This window comes from Triticum dicoccoides, chromosome 5A, assembly GCF_002162155.2.
Source record: "Triticum dicoccoides isolate Atlit2015 ecotype Zavitan chromosome 5A, WEW_v2.0, whole genome shotgun sequence".
Taxonomy (NCBI): domain Eukaryota; kingdom Viridiplantae; phylum Streptophyta; class Magnoliopsida; order Poales; family Poaceae; genus Triticum; species Triticum dicoccoides.
In genome coordinates, this window is record NC_041388.1 from 477,119,676 (window position 1) to 477,131,722 (window position 12,047).

Below are 12,047 nucleotides of genomic sequence, written 5' to 3' on the forward strand. Positions count from 1 at the left end.
TTGATCCACCACTTTACCATTGGGATCTAAGTCAAGTTGGCACTTGGTGGGCATTGGAGTGGAAGCCGGCTTGACGTCACTTAGCTTGAATCTCTTGAGCATGTCTTGAGTGTATTTAGATTGATTGATGAAGGTTCCTTCTCTTCTTTGCTTCACCTCGAACCCTAGAAAGAAATTCAACTCTCCCATGGAGGACATCTCGAACTTTGAGGTCATGAGAGCGGCAAATTCCTCATTGAAAGCTTTGTTAGGAGAACCAAAGATAATATCATCAACATATAATTGGCACACAAACAACTCCCCTTTGACCTTCTTAGTAAAAAGAGTGGGGTCGATTAGCCCAACTTCAAAACCACGGTCTTGTAACAACTCGGTAAGGTGGTCATACCATGCACGTGGGGCTTGTTTAAGGCCATAGAGCGCCTTATCGAGTTGATACACATGATCGGGAAAGTAGGGATCCTCGAACCCGGGGGGTTGCTTGACGTAAACCAATTCATTAATGGGACCATTAAGAAAAGCACTCTTCACATCCATTTGTTGTAACTTAAAATTATGATGAGAAGCATATGCAATTAACAAGCGAATGGATTCAAGACGAGCAACGGGAGCAAAGGTTTCACCGTAGTCGATACCCTCGACTTGGGAGTAGCCTTGTGCTACCAAACGAGCCTTGTTGCGAATGATAATCCCATGGGCATCTTGCTTGTTCTTGAATATCCACTTGGTTCCAATGACATTGTGGTTCCCCGTTGGCCTTGGCACCAATCTCCACACTTTGTTGCGCTCGAAGTTGTTGAGTTCTTCGTGCATGGCATTGAGCCAATCCGGATCTTCTAACGCCTCATAGACCTTGTGGGGTTCCACACAAGAGACAAACGCGTGATGCTCACAATAATTTGCTAATTGTCTACGAGTACTTACCCCCTTTCTTAAGCTTCCAAGCACATTTGTCATGAGATGATCCTTGGTGGAGAGCTTGGATGCAATCTTGGCGGCACGACGCTCTAATTCCTCCTCGGTGGTGAGTTGAGGAGCGGTTACTTGATCATCTTGAGCACCGTCATGAACTTGTTCTTGATCTTGAACTTGCTCGGGGGAGAGAACTTGACCTTGGGCATCACTTGGTGTGTCAACACCGTCTTGAGTATGATCTTGCCCTTGGTCTTGTTCATGAGGTTGGGGGCCTTCACTTTGTTCTTCGGAAGCGTGTGGGCCTTGGATTGGTGATGGCTCCACTTGAGTGGAGCATTGTCCTTATCCTTCGGCCACAAGGGGTTCCTCAATGGGTAGGATAAAACCAACACCCATTCTTCTTATGGCTTGAGGAGGAATTTCATCACCTACATCACAAGTGCCACTTTGCTCCACTTGGGAGCCGTTATTCTCATCAAACTCCACGTTACACGTCTCCTCAATAAGTCCCGTGGATTTACTGAGGACACGGTAAGCATGAGAGTTTGTAGCATAACCAACAAATATGCCCTCATGAGCTCTAGACTCAAATTTAGACAACCGAACACCTTTCTTGAGAATGAAACACTTACACCCGAACACCCGAAAGTACTTGAGGTTGGGCTTGTTACCGGTGAGTATCTCATATGGAGTCTTGTTCAAGCCCTTGCGGAGGTAGAGCCGATTGGATGCATGACACGCGGTGTTGATGGCTTCAGCCCAAAAGTTGTATGGAGACTTGAACTCCGCCATCATGGTCCTTGCCGCATCCATCAATGTCCGGTTCTTCCTTTTCGCACCGTTTTGTTGAGGGGTGTATGGTGAGGAATATTGATGCTTGATTCCCTCATCACTAAGAAATTCATCCAAGGTGTAGTTCTTGAACTCGGTGCCGTTGTCACTTCTTATTGTCAAGATCTTTGCATTGTGTTGACGTTGTGCTTCATTTGCAAAGTCAATGACGGTTTGTTGGGTCTCGCTCTTCCTCTTGAAGAAATACACCCACGTGTACCTTGAGTAGTCATCCACAATAGCCAAGCAATACTTCCTAACTCCAAGACTATCGAAGGATGGAGGCCCAAAGAGATCCATGTGAAGGAGCTCCAAAGGCCTCTTTGAATAAATGATAGTCGTGGGAGGTGAGCCATCTCATGTAGCTTTCCTTCGATACAGGCACTGCAAGCATGATCTTTAGCAAAACTAACATTCGTTAGTCCACGGACATGGTCCCCCTTGAGGAGACTTTGCAAAGATCTCATATTGACATGGGCTAAACGGCGATGCCAAAGCCATCCCACATCAACTTTAGCCATTAGGCATGTCGCGGTCTTAGTGGGTCGCTCCGAAAAGTTAATCACATATAGACCGTTCTCAACATGCCCAACAAAGGCTACTTTAAGAGTCTTGCTCCACAAGAGGGCCACGGTATCGATATCAAAGAAAGTGGCAAAGCCCATGATTGCAAGTTGATGAACGGAAAGTATATTGTATGCAAGGGACTCAACAAGCATGACCTTCTCGATCGTGAGATCATGAGAGATGACCACCTTGCCAAGTCCCAATACCTTAGAAGATGAGGCATCACCCCACTCGACATTGGTGGGCATAGATGGAACCTTGTGCACATCCACCACCAAGTCCTTGCTTCCGGTCATATGATTTGTAGCTCCGCTATCAAGCAACCATGATCCACCACCGGAAGCAAACACCTACAAGAGATCAATACTTGGTTTTAGGTACCCATTTTGTAATGGGTCCTTTGATGTTAGTAACAAGGGTCTTAGGAACCCAAATAGACCATTCAATGTATTCATGAAGAGAACCAACAAATTTGGCATAAACATGCCCATCACTAGCACGGCATAACACATAAGAAGGATTAAAATCGCCGGTTTGTTGGGAGTGGTGACATTTCCCTTCTTGACATTATTCTTCTTCTTCTCCTCGGGGGCACTCTCTCCCTCCCTCACAAAGGTTTGCATGAGAGGAGGAGGCCGTTTGTTCTTGTCATTCTTCTTCTTGTTCTTGGAGTCGGGGACGTACCCAACCCCTTCCTTGGCCACACCTCCCTTTTGGTTGGTCAAGAGATCGTTGAGGTTCTTCTTGCCTTGTATGCAAGTCGCAAAACCTCTCTCAAGTTGCTCCTTCAACTTAGCATTTTCCTCAACAAGATGTATATGCTCACAACACGGGTTAGTAGCATTTGCATTATCAATTAAAACCATATGAGGAAGAGTTGCTTTCTCCTTAGTTAGCTTCACTTGGAGTTGATCATGAGACTCCTTGAGACTAGCGTGAATACCCTTCAAGGCCTTGTGGGCCTTGTCAAGTATATCAAACTCCTTTTTGAGTCTAGCAAGATCAACCCCGAGTTTGGCCTTCTCGGAATTTAGCACACGAGAAACAACGAGGGCATGATCATAATCTTTCTCTAACTTAGCATGATCTACGTTGTGTGACTCCTCAAGAGCCAAACGAAGACCACGCTCTTCCTCAAGAGCATTGGAAAGATCTGAAATCTCATCAGCATAGTCACGACTATGTCCTTCCATCTTAGAGATGGTGTCTTCGTGAGCCTCGATCATGTCATTGGCCTCACCAAGTTGTTCCAAGAGAGCAATAAAGTGCTTCTTGGATTTTCCCTTGAGTTTGCCCATAAAGGCCTCAAACTCGTTAGCCTCCACATTAGCTCCCTCAAATTCATTAATGCTATCCGTTGGGGAAGGATGATTAATGATGGTAGTTTTGATGTTGGAGGTTACCTTGTTGGTGGCTTTAGCCATAAGGCACTTGACGGTGATGCTCTCGTTGGGTGAGTCGAAGAGAGACACCCGTGACGTTGTTGCAATGGCAACGGAGGCCATGGCAACCGACTCATCATCTTCATCATCGTCATCGTCCTCATTGTACTCTTCTTGCACAACCAAGGCCTTGGGATGAGTCTTCTTGGTGAAGTTGTTCTTGTTAGGGAACAACTTGGCCTTGTCCTTTCGGATGAGTTTGCCACCATTGTCTTCCCTCTTCTCATACGGGCATTCCGCAACGAAATGACTCACGTTGCCACAATTGTAGCAAGTCCTTACATGTTGCTTGCCCCTTGTACCACTCGAGTTGTTTTTGCTAAAGTTTGGCCTTGAGTTTTTCTTGCTCCAAAATTGCCTTGAAGCAAGTGCCATGTGTTCATGATATGCATACTTAGTATCTTCGGGGTTGCTCTCCTCTTCTTCCTCTTCTTCGTCTTCCACTATGAGCTTGGCCTTCAATGCAAGGTTAGGCTTCTTTGCCTATTGAGAACGGAGCACCGCATTGTCGGCGGTCTTGTCCAAAATGTTCATGGCCACAAATTCATCCAACACTTCGCTTGAGGTCAAAGTGTGGAAGTCCGGTCTTTGACGAATGACGGAGGACATGGCCTTGTGATAGGGCATCATTCCCTTGAGGAATTTGCGCTTGATCCAATTGTCATCCGTGTCCTTGCTCCCGTGATCTCGTACTGAGACCGCGAGTTTGGTTACTCTCCGATAGAGCTCACGAGGTTCTTCATCTTCCTTCATTGCAAACTCATCGGCCTCATCTTGTACTACTTCATAGTTGGAGTGTTGAATGCTTGCGCTTCCCCGGTAGAGAGACACGACACAATGCCATGCATCTTTGGCCAAGGCGAAAGGACAAAGATGAGGTAGGTCTTCGGGTGGAATAGCATCTTGAATGATGAAGAGAGCATTCTCATTGAATTGATTGTCCGCGGCTTCTCGAGGAGTGAAGTTGCTTGGATCATGTGGATAGAAACCTTCTTCAATGATTCTCCAAAGGTTAGTGTTCACATGATTTAAATGACGTTTAAAGCGGTAAACCCAAGAATCAAAATCCTCATTTTTCACAATCTTAGGGGGAGGACCGGCATGATTCAAATGAGTGGAAGGAACCGGTCCACCATAAACAAGTGGTGGTTCCACATGGGCAAAGAAGTCGGTGACATTCTTGCCACTAGAAGAAGGAGCCTTTTCACTACTAGCTTCCCCCTTGTTGGGGATAGCATCCGTCACCTTGTTGGTGGGATCACCCACTTTCAACGGTGCGGTGGATAGTTTAAGCCCCTCAAGAAATTTAGTAAACATGCTTTCGACTTCGGTCGTCATGGAGGTTTTCAATGTCTCCAAGGCCACATTGAACTCCTCACGAGAGACCGAAGTTCCCCCATCTCCCGTAGACGAGATCGGATTCACACCGGAGTGTTCCTCCACACCGTCTACGGTATCAACCATACTCTTTGGACGGTAAAGTCCTTAATAAAGAGACGAGGCTCTGATACCAATTGAAAGGATCGATATGGTTGACTAGAGGGGGGTGAATAGGCAACTAACAATTTTTAGCTTTTCTTTAACAAGTTAAACTTTGCATCAAAATACGTTGTCTAGAAATGCAACTAGGTGAGCAACCTATATGATGCAACGAGGATAGGTACACAAGCAAGCAAGAGATATGAAACAAGTAAGCTTGCTTAAATAAAGGCACGAGATAACCAAGAGTGGAGACGGTGGGGACGAGGATGTGTTGCCGAAGTTCCTTCCCTTTGAGAGGAAGTACGTCTCCGTTGGAGCGGTGTGGAGGCACAATGCTCCCCAAGAAGCCACTAGGGCCACCGTATTCTCCTCACGCCCTCACACAATGCGAGATGCCATGATTCCACTATTGGTGCCCTTGAAGGCGGCTACCGAACCTTTACAAACAAGGTTGGGGCTCTCTCCACAACTTAATTGGAGGCTCCCAACAAAACCACGAAGCTTCACCACAATGGAATATGGCTCCGAGGTGACCTCAACCGTCTAGGGTGCTCAAACACCCAAGAGTCACCCAAGAGTAACAAAATCCACAGAAGAAAGTATGGGGGAACCAAATATCCTTTGGTGGAAGTGTAGATCTAGGTCTCCTCCTTCAATCCCTAGCAAATCAACAAGTTTGAGTGGCTAGAGAGAGAGATCGGGCAAGAGAGCTTGAAGGGCATCAATGGTGGAGTGAGAGAGGTCAAAGGTAGGAGTGGTAGGTGGGAGAAGCTCCCTTATATAGTCACCCTCAATTTCCAACCGTTACTGCATTTTTGCACTGCAGCGGTACAACCGGTCCTCGTCCCGGTACAACCGGGACTCACGGTGTAACAGCAGAACCCTACCAAGCGGTACAACCGGACAGGCGGGCGGTAGTACCGGCTAAGAAAGATAACCGGACTAACCGCCTGGCTACCGCACAACCACCGCGTCAAAACAGGAGCTTGACCGGTACTTGGGCGGTGCCTGGCCGGAACAACCGCATGGCCTTGAGCTCTTGGGCGGCTAAGTTCTAAGCGGAAGAACCGCTCGGACCACCGGTTGTACCGGTCATCGTGGAACGGCCGGACCAACCGGGCCACTACCGCCCAAGAACAGCATCAAACCAGAGGTGAGAGCGGTACTTGAGCGGTACATGGACAGAACCACCGCCCTAGCTGTTGCAGAGCATGGTGGCGGTACCACCGCCCGGAGGCAGCGGTACAACCGCTCGAGCAAAAGCTGGTGAGCGACAAGACCCAGCGGTACAACCGCTCCAGAGAGCGGTACAACCGCTGGGCAGAAATAGTAAGCAGGAAAACAGGGGAAGAGGCAAGGAAAACTCTCTCTCTCACACACACCTGAGGAATGCAAAGAGAGGGTGAGAAAAGTGTACGTGAACTGATTCCCCCAGAGCTTCCTAATGAGGATTCCCTCTTGATAGTACGGGTACTCTACGACCAAAGAAAATAAAAACGTAGAGGACACGTCTTCGATCTTTTCCTTCGAGAGGTAATAGAAATCCGATGTAAGCCTAAGCGTCGAGAACCTGAAACATATAGCACACGTTTAGACCACAAAGGGTTGTCATCATCATCCAAAACATAAAGTAGGGAAATGCCCTTTCAACAACGGCCTGCGGTTAGTACAAGCAGAGATTAATCCCATAATTAACACATGGTTAATTAATATTAACACCCCCCCTAATCAATGCTTGATCTTGTGAGCAGACGTCATCTTGATAAAGTTTCCTCCAAAAACCCTATGGGAAAAAATGAGGATAGAGGTGTTTGATATATTGCCAAAACTCCTTCAAACCCAGTAGGAAAAATAAGGAGAAAATGCTACATCATATAATGATTATTGTCTGTGTAACTCAATATGATAAAAACCCATAGAGTTTAGAGGACAATAAATGTGTCTAATATACTTTCTTAAAAAACCCGGTGGGGAAAACAGAAAATATGACATATGGTCTTGTGTTGATATTACCTCATTAAAAACCTTAATGAGAACCTATAAAGTAAACTCATGGAGGGAAAAAGAGTATGATATGATGCTTTCAACAGGAACAATTCAGGAAGATACCCCCCCTGATTCTTGCATATTCCGAAGTCGTTATATACCAATTCCATGAACACATTTCTAGAACATAGAAGTTGGTAGAGACCTGGTGAACAAATCAGTCGCATGATTTGACTTGCAAGATATGCAATATAGCGATATTGCTTATTATGTAGCCTGTTTGCATCCGGGCAACACAAGAAACATTATCCTTGAGATAATGGTTGGTGGATGTAGCCATGGGGTCTGTCTCGAAGACTCTTCATGAGAGGGCTACCACACCTAGTAGGAACACTAAGCTTGTCTACGATCTGATATAGTGGGATCTGATCGATGTATCCAATGATATCGGTGTTCACATTTATGTGAAACTGAAAAACCAGGACAAGATGTTTGATGCCTAGGAGATATCGAAAGATATTCTTGAGTACCAACCAATTGTGTTTGGTGGATCCAATGGCATTAAGGAACGCTGAGTCCCAATATTTCATTTCCATCATCTCTTGGTCTAAATAGATCTTTCTCTACGTCTAGAGAATGAACCACCATGAGAGTTATGGATGTATAAGACTTGTCCACAATGAATTTCTCCAATATATTTTGGATATAGACAACATAGTGTACCAAAATGTATGAGTGAAGGTGCTCAAGTTGTAGTAACGAGCGATATCTTGGTTTTACCCAAATCCTTCATTTAAACTCCGCCGTTTAGATGATTACATGTATCGTCATTGCAGGAGTAATCACTGTGTATGACAGACAAACATGGATAACCATCATTGTAGGAGTAGTCCTTCTAGAAAGGAACTCACTAAGTCGGTTGTACCAAATGTACCGACAACAATAAGTCATATGGTGACTTACTGATTTTTACACAATGTATGTTGCATTTTGTATTTCGATTCAGAATTGAGATTCCATTGCAAATCAATCATACATGTCTGAATCTAGTGAGCCACATGGATATGTGATCGCTACATCTATCAACTGCAGAGATAGATGATTTTGTACTGCCAATGATATAAGTTATCTGTAACGCCCTCGATGCGGCTATATCTCCTACGTGTCAAAGCACGACTTAGAGGCATAACCGCATTGAAAGCAATGTGCAAGTGAGGTAATCTTCACACAACCCATGTAATACATAAGGGAAAAAGATACATAGTTGGCTTACAATCGCCACTTCACACAATTACATGAATAAAGCATTACATCAACCAAGTACAATCAGGGCCCGACTACGGAGCCAAAATAAAATAAGAACCCCAAATGCGACAAGGTCCCCGATCGACCCCAACTGGGCTCCACTACTGATCAACTAGAATGAAACAACACAAAGGAAAAGATCTTCAACAAGCTCCTCCTGAGCTTGGTTGCGCCATCTGCACGGACTCATCGGCACCTGCAAGCTGGTTTTGGAAGTATCTGTGAGCCACAGGGACTCAGCAATCTCGCACCCTCGCGATCAAAACTATTTAAGCTTATGGGTAAGGTAAAGGTATGAGGTGGAGCTGCAGCAAGCGACTAGCATATATGGTGGCTAACATACGCAAATGAGAGCGAGAAGAGAAGGCAAAGCACGTTCGAGAAAGTATGATCAAGAAGTGATCCTAAACAACCTACGTCAAGCATAACTCCAACACCGTGTTCACTTCCCGGACACCGCCAGAAAGAGACCATCACGGTTACACACACAGTTGATGCATTTTAATTAAAGTCAACTTCAGGTTTTCTACAACTGGACGTTAACAAATTCCCATCTGCCCATAACCGCGGGCACGGCTTTCGAAAGTTCAAATCCCTGCAGGGGTGTCCCAACTTAGCCCATCACAAGCTCTCACGGTCAACGAAGGAATAGACCTCCTCCCAAGACGTTCCGATCAGACTCGGTATCTCGGTTCTTCAAGACACTTCGACAGGTTAAAACAAGACCAGCAACACCGCCCGAATGTGCCGACAAATCCCGATAGGAGCTGCACATATCTCGTTCTCAGGGCACACTCAGATGAGCCAGACGTCGGGTAGGCCAGCCCAGAGTTGCCCCTGGTAGCCCCGGACATCGCTCGGTTGGACCAACACTCAGAGGAGCACTGGCCCGGGGGGGTAAAATAATGATGACCCTTGGGCGCGCGACCCCCAAGGGAAAAGAAAAAGGCTAGGCGGCGAATGGTAAAACCAATGTTGGGCATTGCTGGAAGAGCTTTACTTAAGGCGAACTGTCAAGGGGTTCCCATTATTACCCAACCGCGTAAGGAACGCAAAATCTGGGAACATATCACCGATATGACGGAAACTAGGGCGGCAAGAGTGGAACAAAACACCAGGCATAAGGCCGAGCCTTCCACCCTTTACCAAGTATATAGATGCATTAATTAAATAAGATATATTGTGATAGCCCAACAAGTAAACATGTTCCAACAAGGAACAACATCTCCATGTTCCAACAAGGAACAAACTTCAATCTTCACCTGCAACTAACAACGCTATAAGAGGGGCTGAGCAAAGCGGTAACATAGCCAAACAACGGTTTGCTAGGACAAGGTGGGTTAGAGGCTTGGTTCAACAATATAGGAGGCATGATAAGCAAGTGGTAGGTATCGCAGCATAGGCATAGCAAAAGAGCGAGCATCTAGCAAGCAAAGATAGAAGTGATTTCGAGGGTATGATCATCTTGCCTGAAATCCCGCAAGGAAGAGGAACGAGTCCATGAAGAAGACAAATGGACGTATACGAACGGGTCCTCACAAACGCGACGTGATCGGAACCAACCCGAAGAAGCAAACACCGGAAAGAAGCACACAACATAGTAAACAACCAACACATGAACATGGTATGATGCACAATCAAGTATGATGCATGTCCGGTTTAAAGAGGCATGGCATGGCAAAGTGCACAAACAATCCTACAAATTAAGTGGAGCTCAATATGCAACGGGTTGCATATTGACGAAACACCACATTCAAGTTATTTTGTTCGATCTCGTTTATGTACCCAACAATATTAAATGTTGTCAAACATGGCAAGAGGGTGAAGCAAAGTAAAACTACCTAACTAGTCAAGGTTAAATGAGGCCGGAAGCAACGAACAACAAATCCGGAAACTCCTCATGTGCATATATTAGGTTCGGTACTGTTCTGCCCTAAACATTATTTTAGAGTTGTTAAACATGCAAGATGATGCCACCATGTTAAACTAGGCAAAATTCCACCCCAATTACATATAAAGTTTATTAAAATCCGAGTTACGGTTATTTAGTTATGAAATAAATCATTTTAGCATGGCATAGGGGCAAATTTAAACAAACATCATTTTAAACATTTTGAACATGGATGAAAGTGACATATTATTAAACTAGACGAAAACCTAAGCAACTTTCTTATAAAGTTTAATTAATTCCGATGCATGGTTATTTAGGTGTGAGCATTATAAAATGATGGCATATGCTGTAAATATGCATGCACTGGATAAATTGCAAAAATTCGTTGGACAGAGGAAAAAAACAAATGGGCCGAAATCTGAGGGATCTGGACTGGTGGGAGCTGCTCACTTTGGGCCTGGCCCGGCCGGACGAAGAGGGAGGCCTGTAGGAAAGAAAAAAACTAGCAGCGGGTGGCTGGGCCTTGGGCCTGACGGTGGAGGAGGGAGGCCAGCAGGGGAGAGGCTGGGCCGGGAGGCCTAGCGCTGGGCCTCGCGTGCGGGGAGGAGGCTCGCGCGGATGAGTGGTGGCCCACGCGGCTAACGACGCGATCGTCGTGTAACGCCCCGGACACACCCGCCGGTGGTCGTTACTCCTGGCGGGATCTAGACTGGCCCCATAGATCAATACTAGTCTTTTCTGCGCACTTTGTCCTCACTCGTGCGCACCCGGGAGCAACTTCCCGGTCGGTCACCCATCCTGACACTACTCCAAGCTGAGCACGCTTAACTTTGGAGTTCTTTCCGAATGGGCTCCCGGAAAAGAAGGAATTCGTTATTGATATGAGTAGTCTATCATCCCTAATAAGCCAGGCTATCACATACACCCCCACTCAGAGGAACTGACGTCCTCGTTGGGCCACAGGAACGTTCCCTCTTGGCACATACGTCTGTCCATCCAGTCCGGTACATGTACCATGTCGTGTGCCACGACGGACACAAACATCATGAACAACATGACCGCGCACCTGTCCTCAAACATCCGTGTAACCGCGAGGATCGGCTCTGATACCAACTTGTAACGCCCCGGACACACCCGCCGGTGGTCGTTACTCCTGGCGGGATCTAGACTGGCCCCATAGATCAATACTAGTCTTTTCTGCGCACTTCGTCCTCACTCGTGCGCACCCGGGAGCAACTTCCCGGTCGGTCACCCATCCCGACACTACTCCAAGCTAAGCACGCTTAACTTTGGAGTTCTTTCCGAATGGGCTCCCACAAAAGAAGGAATTCCTTATTGATATGAGTAGTCTATCATCCCTAATAAGCCAGGCTATCACACGTCGTTCTCCTCGTGCCTAAGTCGCACGAGCAGGAGGCAGTGGCGGCGGCGCCCAAAGTCAACGGCGGGGCAGCGGCGTCTCCGGCAGGTTAGGGTGATGGGGGGGACCGGAGAGGATAGATCTGGCCCCGGGGGCCTCATTCCCGGCGACGTCGAACTCGGGAAGCTCCAGGCGGCGGCGCTCCCTGGTGAGAGGGAGAGAGAGATTCAGTGAGAAGGGAGGGGGAATAAGCAGGAGGAAGAAGGGA